Source organism: Clarias gariepinus, chromosome 5, assembly GCF_024256425.1.
Source record: "Clarias gariepinus isolate MV-2021 ecotype Netherlands chromosome 5, CGAR_prim_01v2, whole genome shotgun sequence".
NCBI classification, from domain to species: domain Eukaryota; kingdom Metazoa; phylum Chordata; class Actinopteri; order Siluriformes; family Clariidae; genus Clarias; species Clarias gariepinus.
The window spans coordinates 31,572,227-31,590,268 of record NC_071104.1 but is presented as its reverse complement, the minus strand read 5'-3'; the positions used below and the strand labels follow the sequence as shown (position 1 = coordinate 31,590,268).

Below are 18,042 nucleotides of genomic sequence, written 5' to 3'. Positions count from 1 at the left end.
GGGCACATACACTCACACCCCAATTAGCATGTATTTGGACTTTGAGAGGAAACCGGAGTACACTGAGAAAACCCACCAAGCACAGGGAGAATATGCAAACTCCATGCATACAGACCCAAGCCAGAAATCGAACCCAGACCCTGGAGATGCAAGGCAACAGTCCTAACCACTAAGCCACCATGCAGTGTATGTGTGTATATGCAGTATAAAAAAACTGAGAGTCAAAAACTGATTCATTGATTGAGTTGCGTACTCTATTAAATCACACAGCCCCACTGGTCAGAGTTTTTTTTTTTGTACAAATACAATTAAACAAGTGCCATCACATGCTTTCTCTGAGTCTGAAAATCTCTGAACTGCTGCATATGCACTGTTAGTGGGCGGGACGAAAGCACTCATGATTGGCCAGTGCCCTTATGATTGATGTAAGGGGGTGCCCTTCACCCCTTAAGGCATAGCCAAGTTCCTTTCTTTGTACAAATGGCTTAAGCCTAATTCAAATTCTCAATCTCTCGACAACAGTGAATGCTTTTCTTTTGCGCTGCTTGGAAAGATTAGCATTTGCTTGGAAAGATTGGTCAGTTTATCAAGGCTAAGTGTTATGGTCATGGACCATATAAAAGACATTTTCAGTTTTTCATGTAGTGTTAAAATAAGCACATATAAACTGTCTAGGGCATCAAATCATTGCATTTTCCATATTTGAGTGCACTACATTGGTGGTGGAAATAAAGTGTTCTTGCACTGTATATAGTGCACTAAATGTCATTTTGTAATGAAGCCATCCAGACTCGTTACCTAGCTCTGCATTGATTAGGAATAACTCCTGCTAGCATGTCATTGAAAGGCCGCACATGATGTTTGTAGCAGTTCTTAGCCGAATCATAGTGACTTTAACAATTCTTGACTATAATAGACAGTGAACAACTATTTTAGGAATTTGCTGTATTTTTATGACACTTGGCATTTTATTATGAACCACCTATAAATAATTTGCACACTGCTCCAATGTTTTTTTTTTTTTTATCCTAATTAAATTTGAATATTTTCATCTTTTTTAGTGGAAGCTGTAACAAACTTTGACAAACATTCTGAAAATCCCCAAGAATTTCCTGCCTCCTTTTGACCATACCGGTTCAGGATCAAATAGCGGAATGTCAAATTATAAAATAGAATTTTCCTTTACGCAAGCTAACGTCCTTTGAAATTTGCCTTTAAATGGCGCACGTATCATTCACAGCCACTAGCTCATCATTATGTTGTCAGCATGTGAACACGCAGATGGTTATCAACAGGAATTTGTCATGAGTCAGATATGCGCGCCTGCCACGTCATAACTTTTGTTCACCTGTGTTTAGCCAGTGATTGTAGGGTCACATTATGTCCTGATGAGTGAAGTGCAATAAACAGGAAGCTATGGCATGCGTCCCAGTGCTACGACGAGTTGATTTCCAGAGGAAAATGCCTCTCAAAAAAACTATGTCTTTGTTCTCTGCATCACTCGATTTCGCCACAAGTAACCAACAGCGAGACCGGTGTCATATTGGAAAGTATGGAAAGCATGAACCTGGGTGGGCTGCCACATAGTGAGCACAATAGCTTATTTATTGATTCAGGTTTTCAAAGTGATGTTTTCATTCTTCTAAGCCGAGATCTTTTTGTAAAAAGATAACGATGGAATAAAATGCACAGGAAAGTCCCTCGCCAGTGATTAAAGAAGGAGACACGATTGACGTCATGCATGGTGTTTGATGGCTAGAACAAAAGAAATGAGAAAATTTTGTCTTTTTTTGTATTTGAAATAAGTTAACTGATGTAACGGTCGTATTACGCAAACTTCTAAAATATGGCAATATTGTGAAGTGATGTAATATTGATATTTAAACAGTCAGTGGATGGGAAAACTGTAAAAATGTGACAATTATAGTATTGTACATTGTGAAACAACACTGAAGGCATCCAAAATACACAATCTCAAAATACACGATCTCATTTGAAGAGTTGATATTGAAATGTATCTGCTACTTATCTTTTGTAAAGTCTTCATAACGGCTCTAATCTGTGGTGCTGTTTGCTAGTTGGTGATTTTTGAAGCTGGTGACTCTAAATAAAGTTCTCCTCTGCAGCAGAGGTAAGTTTTGGTCTTGCTTTCCTGGGAAGGTCTTCATGAGATCCAGTTTCATCATGGTTTTGTAGATGCACTTGACAATACTGTTCTTGAAAGAACTATTCCAGAACATCTGACCTGTCTATATATCTGTATCTGTATAATATCTGTGTCTGTGTGGAAGCAACAATATCTGATATTTGCAGTCGCATCATAGTCAGGGCTGGAATTTCCTATAGTCCACTTGAGCCTCTAATAGCGAACTGGATTCCATATTAACTTGAAGACATCATGTGTCGTATTGAACTTTCAGCCACCTAACACACAGTATGAGTGCAAAACAGTTCCTGCTATCCGTTATCACCCAAATGAGGATGGGTTCTCTGATAAGTCTGGTTCTTTTTCAGGTTTCTTCTAACTTGTTATCTCCTGAGAGTTTTTCCTTTCCAGCATCTCTGCTTGTTTGTGCTTAAGCCTTTAATTTTTTAAGTTTTAGAAAGAAAGCATAAACAGCATGTGCCTTCAGACTTGTGAATGACCTCACAATGGAAAAAGAGATGTTTCATTTGGTCTGTGTCCGTGTCAGTGTTATCTTGAGTGAGTTAATGTTGTGGCTTTGTCATAGAACAGTTTAATGGCTCTGATGAACAATAACACTGTGACATGGATCTGTTTTGCCCATGCAAGTTTTCATTTAAACCATTTTTTGTGGAATGTTCTCAGAAGATTAATCTGTTAAACAATTTTTGAAACAGCAGTTTTATAAATATCCTTGTTTGGCTTGAGGGATGAGCATGTGTTAAGTGGATCAGATTAGCGGTGGATGGTTAATAGGATTTTCCAAATGATCTGCATTCATTCATGTCAGAGATCACCTCACTTGGGAGGCAGAGATCCTCTGTTTGGCCCACAGGTTTATTTTGTTATACTTGCTGAAACTTCTGGAAAAAAAAAGAGAATAAAGATATTAGTCAGATGTGGGTGATAATAGCTGGAATCATTCATAGCAACCAAGATAGACAGAACCATAACTGTCTGGGGAAAATGTAGTGATTTATTTTTTGTCCTATTATTTTTTTTTTTATTTAAAAATAAATACTGGATTAGGAACAGATCATTAAAGCTCCCATATTTTATGTATATTTTTAAACAATTTAACATGGTTTATGTCACAGAGGTGCCCCAAAGTGTGTCTATTAACACCTCACATAATGTTTTCTTATTTTTTTTATCCAAAATTTCCTCTGTTTCACTGCTTGGTCATAAAAGTGCCGATTCAGGAGCTATGTAAATGAGCTACTCCCAGACCACGTCCTGTCACAGCCTTTATCAAGCAGCTGTTAGCAGACTAGCGAATCTGCTTGCTCTTTAACCACCCTGCCGACAGAGTTCCATATTGTCATTGGTGGTCCTCTTTATTTTAATACTTTAAACAGTTTTACGTAACAAAGTCTGTAACAATGTGTGGAAGTTCTTGTTTGCTTTATTAAAAATGTTTCCTTGCTTATTTGTCTAACCAGATGATATTACTTCCTATTATTAATAGCAATAAATTATCATGAACAAACACAAAATCTGTGGTTATATCCTGACCGGGTACTAATCTTAAAGGGACAGTTCAGATTTTTTTGAGTCTGTTATAAATCAAAATTGAATGTTGATGCCTGGAACAGGAGTACAATGTAAGTAATGTTTAATGTTAATCATCTCCAAATTCCACAACTCTCTGTTGTGTAAATAATGCATTGCAAAGTTAATGAAGCTTCTGCAGTCCCATTGAGCTAAATTAAGTTGGCATCTTTGAAAGTTACAGCATTTTTATACCATTTTGTCTCTTTTCTTTCTTCAGAAATAGTTGTATTGATGTTAATTGACTCTTTGCTTCACTTGGTATTAAAATGCTTTTAACAGCTTGCAACACAAGTTTTCTATGATAAAATAAACCGGCGACTCTTGGGTGGAACTGAGCTTAAAAAGGGTCTTTAACAAATTACCACCCTTTCATCTCTGTTTCTGCAAGAACACACTCCGTAGAGACCCATGTGACCAAAATGTCTGTCCAAAAGATCAAAAACTTGTTGTTGTTGGACTTTTGGCTGCTCCCTCATCGAGGGGTTGCCACAGAGAATCATCCGATCCGCACAACAACTTGGCACAGGTTTTACGCCAGATAACCTTCTTGATGCAACCTTCCCATTTTATTCGGACTTGGGAACGGCACTGCATCCAGTGGCTGGGGTTTGGACACTGAGTGGGAAACAAACCGCATGACAAGCGAAAGACCTACCACTGAGCCACCAATGCCCATAAATGATCCGAAACTGAAGGTGGAATAATTGTCTCCCTTTAATTACATCAGAACCACAGCTGTTTTAGCTACCACTACCAAGAAATTCCACCTCATGAAATAAGCCATTCAGTATAAATTAATTTTATATTACATTAATTTAGCAACTTTTCGGAAAATACAAGTTGTGTCCTGTGTTTAACTGTAGAATCTGTGTCACAGATAATTGTAGACTTGAGTATAAATGATTGTAAAATTAAAATCTTGTCAGGAAATCTAATTCAATCCAAGACCAGGACCAGGTCAACATTGGCCTCGCGATGATACCGCGAGTTAATTCCCTTTCCTTTAGCCTGCTCACACCCAGGACCAGCTACTGTAATTGAATTCCTGTTATTTAATTAAATTTTGCACTGTACCATAATACAAAGCTAAGCCATTTTTCCAGCCAAAACAACAACTTGTTTGAAATATACTTGTATTATGGCTCGACCACATGACTGCAGACTCCAGATTAATGCACCCGGAGTGCTTCGGAAACATCTGCCAAGAATCCATTAGGCAAACTTCTCAAATAATTTTTTTTCCCCACTTTATTAGACATCGGTGCCAGATGTTCACTTTTCCCTTACTTGGGTTTTTAATTGCAGTGTGTTCAATGCAAGCTCTTGTCTCCTTGTTATGAGAAAAAAAAGGCAAAGCTTTTCAACAGTGCATGACTCATTTCAGATGACTTCGCTGTTTTTAAGAAATGAAAAGTACGACCTCAAAAGCAAGAAAGAGTGCTTAGGAGGGTATAACAATCACTTTTACTGCTAATATGGTAATAGAAATGTCTTTTACTTGTTTGTTTTTATTCCGATACGGTTGACTGGATTCATCTGTGTTATTTTTAAGAACAATCAGGCTGGAAAAGTGGCTGTTACTTATTGTACTGTATGTTGCAGATCTCACTGAGAATAGGAGGCAGATACAGTGGTTTATGGAGAGATGCCATTTCTAAGCCAGCTTAGTTTAATTTTTTATTCAAACTGACTGGGCAAGTCATCATGATGGGTGATAAAAAAAAATCAACAATGGCTATAAAATCTGGTGAAGCATTGTTTTTTTAAAATATAATATACTGCCACTTTCCACAGTTCAGTGGATATTAAGAGAACAATGATCTATTTATTTATTTATTTATTTGTGACAAGGTAGTCTAAACCCTAAACCTTGGCAGCAATAACTGCAATCAAGCGTTTTTGAGTTTTTCATTTCACTGGAGAGGAATTTTGGCCCACTTTTCTATGCAGAATTGCTTTTAGCCACGTAGCAGGGTTTTCGAACATGAATGGCCTGTTTAGGGTCATGCCGCAAGATTTAGGTCCAGACTTGGATTAAGCCACTCCATAACCTTGATTTTGTTAATTTATTCATTTATTTTGAGCCATTCAGAAGTGGACTTGTTGGTGCATTTCGTATCATTGTCATGCTGCATAACCCAAGTGCGCTTGAGCATGAGGTCACGAAATCAGTCTACAGGACATTTTCTGAAAAGGCTTGTGGATAGTCAAGATGTTTTTGGACAATGTGAGAGCAATCAATTGTTCACGTAGGGCCAGGTAGGTTTGGATACCTTTTTTTTTCCCTTAGTAAATGAAATCATCATTTAAAAACTGCATTTTGTATGTACTCAGGTTATCTTTGTGTAATATTAAAATTTGCCTTATGATCGCAATCATGTTTGAATCATGCAATCATTAAATCAAGTGTGACAAATATGCAAAATAAAAAAAATAAAAAAGGGAACAAATACTTTTTCATTGCACCTGTACTTTAAATAATATAATTTGCACAAACAGTTTTAAATGGTTCGATCTGTCGCCAAGAGAGAAACTACAGTGTTCTTCTCTTGTTGTAGCCCACCAACCTGTTGGGCTTTCTAAAATACTTTTCAGCTCACCATGGTTGTAAGGAGTGGTTAGTACATTAGTACTGCAGTTCAAACACCAGTCTGGCCATTTTCTTCTGACCCGCATCTTCAAAAAAAAAAAAAAGACATTCTTCACCCGCAGGGTTGTCTCTCACTGGATGTTCTTTCTTCTTGTTGTTTTTCACACCATTGTGTATAAACTCTAGAGACTGTTTTGGTGGTGTGAAAATCCTAGATCAGCACTTTCTGAAACTTGTCTGGCACCAGCAACCACCCCACATTCCGAGTCACAGGATAATCATGCGGATGTTTGATGTGTGAAACTTGACCATGATCTGGAAGATTTTATGCAGTGTACTCCTGCTACCTGATTATAGTGGTTTATAGCATGAAAGAGCAGGTGTGGAAGTTGTGTTAATGAAGTATATAGTGAGCCTGTGCTTACATGCTACAGTATATTGCTAAAAATACTGTAGGTACTCAAACCATGCATAGAATATTATGATACATGGTAACATAACAGGACGCAATATATCCAGATCATTACGCCACACTATTCTCATTGAGAGTTATATTATCCACATGCTTTTTCTTGGCAGTCCTCTAGAGTTCGTCACGTTACGACTCCTTCATAGTCGACTTGCTTTTTAGCGTGACATTTTCTAAAATTTACAATAAATGGCAACCTTGTGCTGTGTTTGTGAGCCAAGTAATTGAATACAAATGCAGTGTAGAGGTTAACAACATAATAGTTACAACCTTTTAGTTGATAATTGACATGTACATGTGAAAAGATCAGGCATGTATTAATAGGGAATGAGTGTTCACCATACACCTAGACGTTAACATTGGAAATTTGTTCATAGAGCACCGGAAATAGACACGCACACAGGCATATTCCTGGTACATGAGGTTCTACACAGGTTGCATATCATATGTGGAATTTTTCTCTTGGTGTATGTGTGTGAGACACAAATATACCTACATGTAAGGTTATCCTGTACATTCAGCCTCCTAGTGCCAGCTCTTGTGTCTCCCTTGTTTATTTTGGTTTTGATTTTGTGGGTGGTCTAAACGTAACGCAAGCCAAAATCTAGAGCTGTGAAGCTAGTAGAATTGTGTTTGGGATCATCGTACACCATACCCGTCAGCGTGCTTACTTCATTGTGGGGGAAAAAAAAAAAAACGGCAATTGGCACAATTTTCCCGTGGTGCAATGCTGGTATGTACCTTACAAAGATTTACACTGGGACAGTGGCAGTTTGCCATCTGCTCCCCAATTTACTAAAATTTGCTTTCTCTATCAGTTATAAGGTGGCAGCTAAGTGAATAAATGTAAATAAAGATTTAAATATATGCACTGCGCAGCCAAAAAAAAAATGTAGTTGATTTGATCAGATTTAGCTTTGACTGCAGCGCTTATTCACTATGGAATTATTTCTGGCCAGCACTGCATTCATTTTTGGGTGAGATCTTGTTTTGATGCCGAGAGACTGAAACTACTATGTAAAGTCCTTGCCAGAACATCCCAGAGACTTTCAGCGGAGTTAAGGTTAGGATTCTATGTTGGTTAGAACCACTCTTTTACAGTTTGAGCCTGGATAGTCTCTGCATTGTAGCCTGGAATCTACCCATGACATAAGGGAAGTGGAATAAAAAATCTTGGTGGTTTCTTTTTTTAAGACCACACAGCTGTTTAGTCTCAATCTTGTGAGTATTTGTGACATCATGCGTGTTTAAATGTTCTTACTTTCACTAATAAACAAAGCAATGTTTTCATTGCTTGATGTACATCAATAATTTGACTCTTCTGAAACAGCGTGACGTTTTTTTTAATGATTTTAGGATACATCATCTGACATGATTAGATTAAACACATGGACTGGCAGTGTATATCGATACATTTTTTAAATATCAAATGTGTTTATAATGCAGATCATGTCTGCTGTAATATTTATTGGACTGGTGCTAAACAGAGCAGGACATTTTGAGTATCTGCCAATATAATCATAAATGATAAAGATATTGTGATATCATCAGTATTTTATGATTACCAAACTAGAAACAGTTGATTCAGTTTTAAATTTGATGATGAAAATTTGTGCGTAATCATAATGCTTTACATATTATTATTTTTTAAGTGCTATGTATCTGTCTATCAGTCTACCTCTCGTTTGTTTGTTTTGTTTTGTCAATGTTCAACATTTTTACACTCACATTGGAGAGGAATTTTAAAAGATACTAATATAATCTGTCCAGAAGCCAACTTTTCCATTTATACTGGAAGTTTAGATTAGGAGAAGTGAACAGTGTCCTGACTAAATCCCACTGTGTGCACACACTTCCCCTTTTTTGACAGGTGTTGTGTGTTGTATAACAGAACTAATGATAAATCTGCTTTACTCTGGTCTGACTGTTAGGAATAAAACAAGCAGTTAATCTTTCTCACACCATTTAGTGTAAAATCAAACACACACCCTGACTTAGGACTTAAATTATTTACAGAGTTGTGACTGAACAGCGCTCTGTCCTTCACCTGACCTGATCAGTCTTTTTTGTCTTCATCACTACAGGTAAGCAGCGAGCGAGCAGCAGATGTCCGGCTACATGGAAGTTCAAGCTCCTCACGCAGTGACGATCTGAGTATTGGGAGAGAGTGAGGTAATAAAGGAGAGTTAGATTTGGTTTCGATCCCACACATGGGAGAAGATAATTAACAGCTTTCAGATCTGGTTATTTATTACAGAGCACTTTTACAAAATAAAAATACATGGATGGACGGACACAATTAGACAATAGACACAGGCAGATATGCAGACAGACAGAGACATGGGCAGACAAACAGACGCAGAGACAGAAACATGGGCAGACTGACAGACCCAGAGACATGGGCAGACTGACAGACCCAGACGGACGCCGAGACGGAGACACAGGCAGATGGACAACGAGACGGAGACACGGGCAGATGCACGGACGCCGAGACGGAGACACAGGCAGATGGACGGAGACACGGGCATACGGACGGACGCCGAGACTGAGACACGGACGGACGCCGAGACTGAGACACGGACGGACGCCGAGACTGAGACACGGACGGACGCCGAGACTGAGACACGGACGGACGCCGAGACTGAGACACGGACGGACGGACGGACAGACGCCGAGACGGAGACGCGGACGGACGGACGCCGAGACGGAGACACGGACGGACGGACGCCGAGACTGAGACACGGACGGACGGACGGACAGATGCCGAGACTCAGACACGGACGGACAGATGCCGAGACTGAGACACGGACAGACGGACAGATGCCGAGACGGAGACACGGACGGACGGACAGACGCCGAGACGGAGACACGGACGGACGCCGAGACGGAGACACGGACGGACGGACGGACGCCGAGACGGAGACGCGGGCGGACGGACGGCGAGACGGAGACACGGGCGGACGGACGGCGAGACGGAGACACGGGCGGACGGACGGCGAGACGGAGACACGGGCGGACGGACGGCGAGACGGAGACACGGGCGGACGGACGGCGTGACGGAGACACGGGCGGACGGACGGCGTGACGGAGACACGGGCGGACGGACGGCGAGACGGAGACAAGGGGCGGACGGACGGCGAGACGGAGACACGGGCGGACGGACGGCGAGACGGAGACACGGGCGGACGGACGGCGAGACGGAGACACGGGCGGACGGACGCCGAGACGGAGACGCGGGCGGGCGGACGGACGGACGCCGAGACGGAGACGCGGGCGGACGGACGGACGCCGAGACGGAGACGCGGGCGGACGGACAGAATGACAGACAGTTATTGCCTTCAAGCTAGAGTAGAAAAAAAATGAAAGTCCCAAAAGATTGTGTGAGCAACGTGCTAGCCAGCAAACATTAATAAAATCTATCAGTAATCTATCAGTTGAACTAAATTGTTGAGTATTAACATATAAGTTTTATTGCTTATGCTGTTTCACAGTAAGCCAGGAAATGGTTAACAACTCACTTATATTTTAAAATGAACTTGCATTTAGGCACTTTATCACTTTATATGGACTTGAGGCTTAGGGCTTCCATATTGAGATCTGATACCTACACATCTGCCTCAAAACTGGACATGTATGTAAATGATTATAAATAATTTAGTTAAGATCATATAAGATAATTTATGTGCGGATAAACAGAAATCAGTCGTAGGCTAGGACCACAGAACTTCCGTTTTTTTACATCCTGAAAGGGTGAATGCTAGTGGCCCAGTGGTGGTAGTTTGTTTTTGCAACAGAACTGATGATGATACACGTTAACACTAGAGATCGGGGAAAATAATTGAAAAGTAAAATTAGAGGAATAAATACCTCGGGTCGTTATGTTAAAATAAGCGTAATTCAATTAAATAATTTTTTTTTCTATAGCGCTTTTAACAATTGTCATTGTCGTAAAGCAACTTTACACAATCAAAAGAATTATGAAAGTTTGTATAAATTGCAAATGTGTAGATATCAAAATTATAAAATTGGAGTACTTGAACTTTAATTTCTGTATTACTTTACGAGAAGGGAGTTTATAAGCTAAAACCAATTTTTTAAGCAAAACTGTGTATTCTCAGGACCTCAGGTAATTATATTACCTTTCAAATCAAAATAACACACTGGGTTAAAATCAGGTTGATTAGTTTAACTTTCTTAAAATCCAGCTTATATATGATAAAAAGCAAAAACACCATAAGATGGTTGCTTTGAATGTCATTTATGCATCGTGCTTTGACGTCCCTTGAGTAACTAATGAAGAGATCAGACAAGTAAAACTGACAGCAGGGATTTGGAAGAGTGAAATAAAACAGATTGTAATCAAAGCAAAACAGTACAGGCTTGGATTGTCAGTGCAGGATTGCGTTTGAAAGAGAAGCCCGCATTTGCATTAGGGTGGAGCATCACAGCTGTGCCATCATCTGTCAACTTGAGCTAATAGATCTCTCCATTCAAATCATCACTTGATGCATCGTATAAGACATGAGGAGGGAAAATGCTAATAACAGACCAGCCTAAGATTAGTTTAGTTTAAATGCATATGAACTGATATTATTGGAAATGCACAGCGCACATCCAAGATATATACTGGTATCATACACAACTTCCAGTCTGATCCCTGCACCACTACCCACTGCAGTCGCGTATATTTCCAGATATTCAAATCAGCTAGCTCTTTCCATGCCCTACCCTGCTTTTGTCAGAGCATGAGGTCTGATTGATTTCCATTCAATCCATTTTCCGATTGTTAAAAAGCAGGAAAATGTTACTTAGTGCAAAAAAGGCTGCTGCTGTTGTTTAGAGTGTTTGTGTCGATCCTTTCTGATTCAATAAGAAGTTACAGTGTAAAGAGAGTAAATACCAGGTTTTAGAGAGTGTTTTTTCCCAGCATGTGAACTGTTTCACTTTGGTGCAGAATAGTAATTAAGTGAAGTGTGTTATTTGTGAGTTTTTTTTTTTTTTTTTTCAGGTTTAGTTATAGTGGTACTATTCGGTAGGGGAGTGATTTATCAGGGATTACCCAATACAATATGATCATGATACCTAAGTGCCGATTTGATTTGTATTGCGATTCTGTAAGCATCATGATTTTATAAATATCCTGATTTTAATTTTTTTTTCAGACTTCTCAATTCTTATAAACTTGGGAAAGAATTTTACAGGAATTACAGAGAAACAGCAACATTTTACCACCTTGTTTAAATATATATATAAATCTATTTTGCCGACAATGTGGCGATACATCAAATGCCACACAAAAGAATCGCAATATGTAATTTAAGTTTTTGGTGGTCTTTTTTTTCTTCGTTTTTTTCCTCTATTGTGAATGATGACTTTAAGGTGAGTTTAAAATCTAAGAAATCAATATTTAAATCATTTTTGAACATATTTTTGATAATTTTATTTATTTATTTATTTAAAATATATTATAAATATATTTGTTGTCAGGTAGGGGTGGTTTTGTTCACAATAATGTGTTGTAGATGCATCTAAAATTGTATTTTTATTAAAAAAAGATTTACTCTATCATTATGATATCTGCTATCTTTTTCCCACAATTTTCTCCAAACCTAATTTGGTCATTTTTCCTATATCTTGCCAACTGTCAAAGTTACCATTAACACGTTTTCTCTGAGGCACGTGAAACAACTTTCACTTCTGTTCATAGGTGCTCCTCACGCTAGATCACCAAAGGGCAAAACACACTCTGGGGAACAGGCTGTCCACCCTCTTCTGCATAAATTAGTTTAAGGACAATGCAAATATGGTCAAATGCATATTTCCCACTTCTAGAAAGCTGTCGAGTGTACTTCCTAGGATTCGTGGCGTCTTGACAAGAGGCTGAAAACTCAGTGTTATCGGTTTAAAACCATGTTTGAACCATTGGGTGCACGTGGTCCTCCAGAGTGGGTCGGTAGTCCTTGTCACACAGTGACCCATCTAGCACAAGTAATGTTTCACATTGTGCACAGCCCAAGATTTTCACTGCTGGCACCATTGAAACCGTTGTTTGGCATTGGCACGAGTGACCAAAGGTTTGAGTATAGCAGCTCGGCCATGTATTGTACATTGACCCTGTGGAGCTCCCAACGAACAGAAGAGTTCAGGTGCACATTTAATTCTGCAGTGACTTTTTTTTTTGCAGCTGTGGTTTTATGTTTTTTGGATACAATCCGGGTTAGAACCCGGACATCCCTTTTAGACAGCTCCTACTTGCATCCACAGTTACTCCTGTTGGATGTGGTTCGTCTTTCTTGGTGGTGTGCTGACCTTAGCCTGGATACCGTAGCTCTTGACACATCACAAAGACTTGCTGTCTTGGTCACAGATCCGACCAACTGTGCTATTACTCTACTACTTAAACCTTCACACTTTGGACATTTCACCAGTAAGAGCAATCAATAAAGATTGGCCACCAGACTGGTCAAATTTAGCCATGAAACCTCCAACACTAAATTGGCCAGCGTTTCAGTTTCATTGTCCAACCCCCGTACATACAGTACACTGTAAAGAGGTCCTCTTTTTATGGTACATTACAGAACTATAGAAAGGGTTTACCAACCTCAGCAGGTCTTGTGTTTGCAGTAGAGATACGAGAAAATATGAGAGTCACCAGACAAAAGAATCATTACTAAATCGTGATTCTTTTGTATGGCGATTCTTGTATCGACAGGTAATTGGTCGATCAGTCTCAGACACCACCATTTCTTTATGATCCTACAGGGAGCGCACTCTCAACTATTTACACATTTTAATCCCATGTGGAAGGAGTGAATTATTTGCTAAGTTTATTTAGATATAATAATTATGGAGGATGACACGGATACATGCTGCTCAGTAAAAATCCCATCCCTAATATGCAGTACGTAGAGGAAAAAGAAGATGAAGAAGAAGGAGGAAAGGGTTACGGTGGATATGAAAAGAAAAGGAGGCCTATTGACGCTTGTGTCTAGGAGTGCTATCACATCTGACCTTGGTATATTCAGTCATGCTGACACACCATCCACAAACCGCAAGAAAAAAATAGCACCTTTTGAGACAGCCTATTAATAAACCTGTCATGCATGCGCACGTGCAATATAATTTGTTCAGAAGGTCACGGGTTTTTAATCAGCCCATACCAAGGCTTCTTAAACAACCACAAATGAACATCATACGTTTTCTATGAGCCCAAGCCTTGGACACCCTACATAATAGTTTAATATATGAGTGGTGTCCCAGTCAAACCAGGATTTGTGATGAAATTGTTTGTGAATGAAAACTGGTTTATGTTTACAGAAGACTTTAAGCACAGTACATTGATGAATGGTGGTTTTAAATGGTGCAATTCTTTTAAAGAAGGCCGAGCATCTATGTATGATGATCTTGGCTGATGAGTCGGAGGCCACTTTAGTGTTTCCCCTGAACATTCAGCGAATGGAAGGCCTGATCCTTGAAAATTGAAAGATAACTTGTCACCAATTTACGCAAGAGATGCATCTGTTTGTAGGAACTGTACACACAATCGTTCATGAACACCATTTACACATTACAGGAAATCAGCAGGAAGTTTTTGCCACAGTTCTGGCGCTCCAAGCAATTTTCTTTTGTTTGGGCCATTAAAGGTGTTCTTGGGAGGCCAGCGTTTCAGACATAAAGCAGGCAGTGAGAACTGAGAACTTTCTACCTTGATGGTATCCAAGCACTAGTAAAACGCAGAAATAAGTGCATTATACTGTAGCAGGAGGTTATAAAGTTTTTACACTCATAAATGTGTTCTGTTATTCTGCACAATCAGAAGTCCTGGTTTGATTTAAACACCTTTCCTAAACAGGGTGATTCACTTGAAAGAGGCCCCGAATATTCTGTAATAACTCTCGCTAGGACGAAGTCTGAATGAAACAACATACAATGTGCTCCTTAATATATGGAGCTTCGCACACACTAGAATGACCCTGAGCTAGACCAATAGGTAGGCAGGTCTTACCCCCTCCACTCAGTCAATCAACTTCTCTTGAGTATGGTGGTGTACAGTAATATTATTAAGTATAAATAGTAATATTAGAGTTTAATTGAATTTAGGAAGAAATATGGTGTTCCTGACATTTCCTTAAAGGCTGTTATTCAGAAGATGGTATCGAAACTGGAAATGACGGGATTATCGATCACTTCTTAAAACGTAGCAGGACACAATCGATGACGTGCAACTTTGTGTGAGCAGTCGCCTACAAAATCTGAGACGTTTCACACAGGAGATTGGGAGGTGTCAGAAAAATGAGAGCGCGAAATTGCATGTGTATCATGTCACCGTCATTCGGGACCTCAAAGCAAGTGATATGGAAAAAAAGAGTTAAGCTCACTTCCAGCATAATATGTAATGCAGTCGATTACAAATACGTCAATATATGTAACATATTTTTAGCTTCCATCATAGCAAGCGTTATTACATCACCCTGTATATGTGAGTGTATCTTAGAGTTTTAAAAACCAAAGAAATAGTCCTTGCACTGTCTTACTTTTCAGTCTTCTGGCAAAGAAAACTTGCATTTCTTGAAACAGGTTTAAAAATATCAAAGAGGTATATTTGAAAGGCCAGATCTCATGAGCATTTCTGAGTCCAACTATTATTCATTTTATGAGCATGTGATTTTACCCACAAGCTCTGGTTTTTTTAAGCTTACTGTCATCATTGTGACATGTACTCAATTTACTATTTCTGAAAAAAATAAAAGCCCCATATAAAGATAACCGTTTAATGTATTCAATCAGTCTATACTTGTCTATAAGCATATATACCCAGACCAAAGTCTACTTGTTTAGCGGAATTAGATTGACTGACTATATTTGTCTAGAAGTTAAGTCAACTGGACGACTTCTTATTTTAGAAGAAACGTTTCACTACTCATCCAAGTTGCATTCAATTAGCTTCTTCAGTCTAAGGTAAGGTGTTGCTCGTATTTAAGTCCTCCAAGGTCAAAAGGTCCTCCTCTATCTGAAACAGCTTGGTACATGAACAATGGAGAAGGTGAGAATAGGAGGGAAGGTCATTAGTGAGTAGTGGGGAGAGAGCTGTTAGGAAAACAATAGATTAGAGAGCCGTTAAGGTGTAACGACTAGAAAGTGTAAGGGGAGTCCTTAAGTGTGGCTTTCTTGGTGGACGGGTGAAGAGGTCTTGATCTTTCTTGGGATAGATGAAAGGGCACCGTGAAAAATAGGAGACGGTTTGTGTCGAAGACCTCTACCTCTGTTAAGAGAAGGACTTTCCACCTGCACATAGATGCTTCTTTTTTGTGTTTGACTTCGTTGTCATGACAACCTGGCTGCTAACTCCATTTATCCTCTCTGCCCAAAATTCATCATACCTTCAGGTGAAGGTATACTGCTGATTCCGGCCCTGAGGTGTTGCTCTTTTTGTGTTGAAACATCCTTTTATGATGTAAAAGTTGTTTTGTCTCCCTATTTGTCTCTTAATTGCATCAAACAGCATATATTATATTGCTTTTCCTATGTTCTGGTGTGCGGTCTTTGGGGTGGACGAGTCTCTGTCTTAGTGTGTTGGTTTCCAAAAATCCTTTTTAGCTTTTCTGACACTCCAGCCACATACGGGATGATAAAGTTTTTCTTTTTACGTTGTGTTTGGCTCTCTTACTTCTAAACTAAGAAATCTAGTTGACATGACTCAACTTCCAGATAATCTCACCTGGATGACTGAGAATCTTCACAGACATAAACTATATGCGTGGAACATTAGGACCAGTTTCTTCTAACCTTCTACAACTTTTGTCAGGTTGTTAGGCATGGATAAAGAAATCAGTGGCTACATTTAAATGGATAATATTTCTTGAATCTGATTGAAATCCTTATTTAGATTATTAGTCGAATATTAGGGAACATGTAAAAATGTATAATGTGGGTAAGAGACGTGTACATGACCAGGACAATGTTGGTTATAATAGGCTCAGCAGTCTGGGTCAGAGTGACAACACAACAACTTGTCACATTCCAATATTGTGATGATGAGGTTGCGGTCTTATATTGACCCGAAGACATGTCCTTAAGAATGTCCTTCATGCTTTGCCAAGGTCATCAGTGCATCACCATTTGTTGATATTTTTAGAAGTGTTACTGAAACAGCATTGACAGCAAAAGTGAAATTGACCCCTTAGTGGTGTTCAACCGGAGTCATGTGACACTCAGGGGACTGATCATGTGACAATCAGGGGACGGGCTTTTACATAGTATCTGATTTCCCATCCACACTAAAGAGGTGGTTAAAAGGCCTGATTATGTGTAAATAAAAGGAAAATTTGAAGATATATATATTTTTTATTAATAAGGATAAGGCGGTTATCATGGTATCCTGATCAACATGTATGATACAAAGCATGCAGCGTTTTCTCCTTTAACACAAGAGCTTGGAGTACAACAGGGTTTCTCAAAGTCCAGACTCAAGGACAGCAAGTCCGCCCACACCCTGTATTAGGAATGCAATGATACAGTGTAATAAAGTGTGCTTCCTACTTACTTTAAATTAAAATGTGTATGACTCATCAATAAAGTGTAATTTGTTAGTCTATTTGGAGATTGTTACAGCGCTAAAATGTGCCTCGCCATGGATTGTCCCCCTACAGTACATAATATCGCTATTTACTTTATAACAGCCTTTTTTTGTGCATATTTTTTTTGCAGGAGTTTGATATGTAATGCCATTTTTTTTTCAACTAAAACAAGGATTATAAATGAATATGTTTATCTATTCGTATCTTTATATATAACAATTTTAAAAAATTACATAAAAATAATTTTATTATAAATGAAACAGGTTAAAATATACATGATATACATGAAAATAATTGCATTAGCAGATGATAATATGACTAGGGGTCATTATAATAGTTATGTAATATTTGATCATAATAAAGATATAAAATTATGTTTTAAGTAGAGGTTCCCTGTGGCTCTGCCTGTTTATATCCGCCTCCTAACCTGGTAATCAAATGACACTATATTATTACCTCATGGTAAGGTGTAAAAGTCGGTGATGACTCCGCCTACATGTGTTAAGGAATGTCTGTGACACACCAAACAATTACTTAATCTTTATTTTTTATAGCGATCATGTTTGGGGTGGTAGGGGATCCGTAGCAAGTGCAGGGGGCCATCACAAGATTAAGGCTAAACGTAATAGTTTTCCTGTTTGACTTTGTTGTCATGACGCCCAGTCAA

At 39.0% G+C, this 18,042-nt stretch overlaps 1 protein-coding gene across 2 annotated transcripts in view; it reads left to right on the top strand.

Moving 5' to 3' along the window:
- Window positions 1–18,042, top strand: part of LOC128524159 (hyccin 2-like) — an 81,136-nt gene that overhangs the window by 26,559 nt on the left and 36,535 nt on the right. For both annotated transcript variants that reach the window (XM_053496555.1, XM_053496554.1), the window contains exon 2: window positions 8,883–8,970. The gene's annotated coding sequence lies outside the window, so the exon portion shown is untranslated. The remainder of the gene's footprint in view (window positions 1–8,882; window positions 8,971–18,042) is intronic.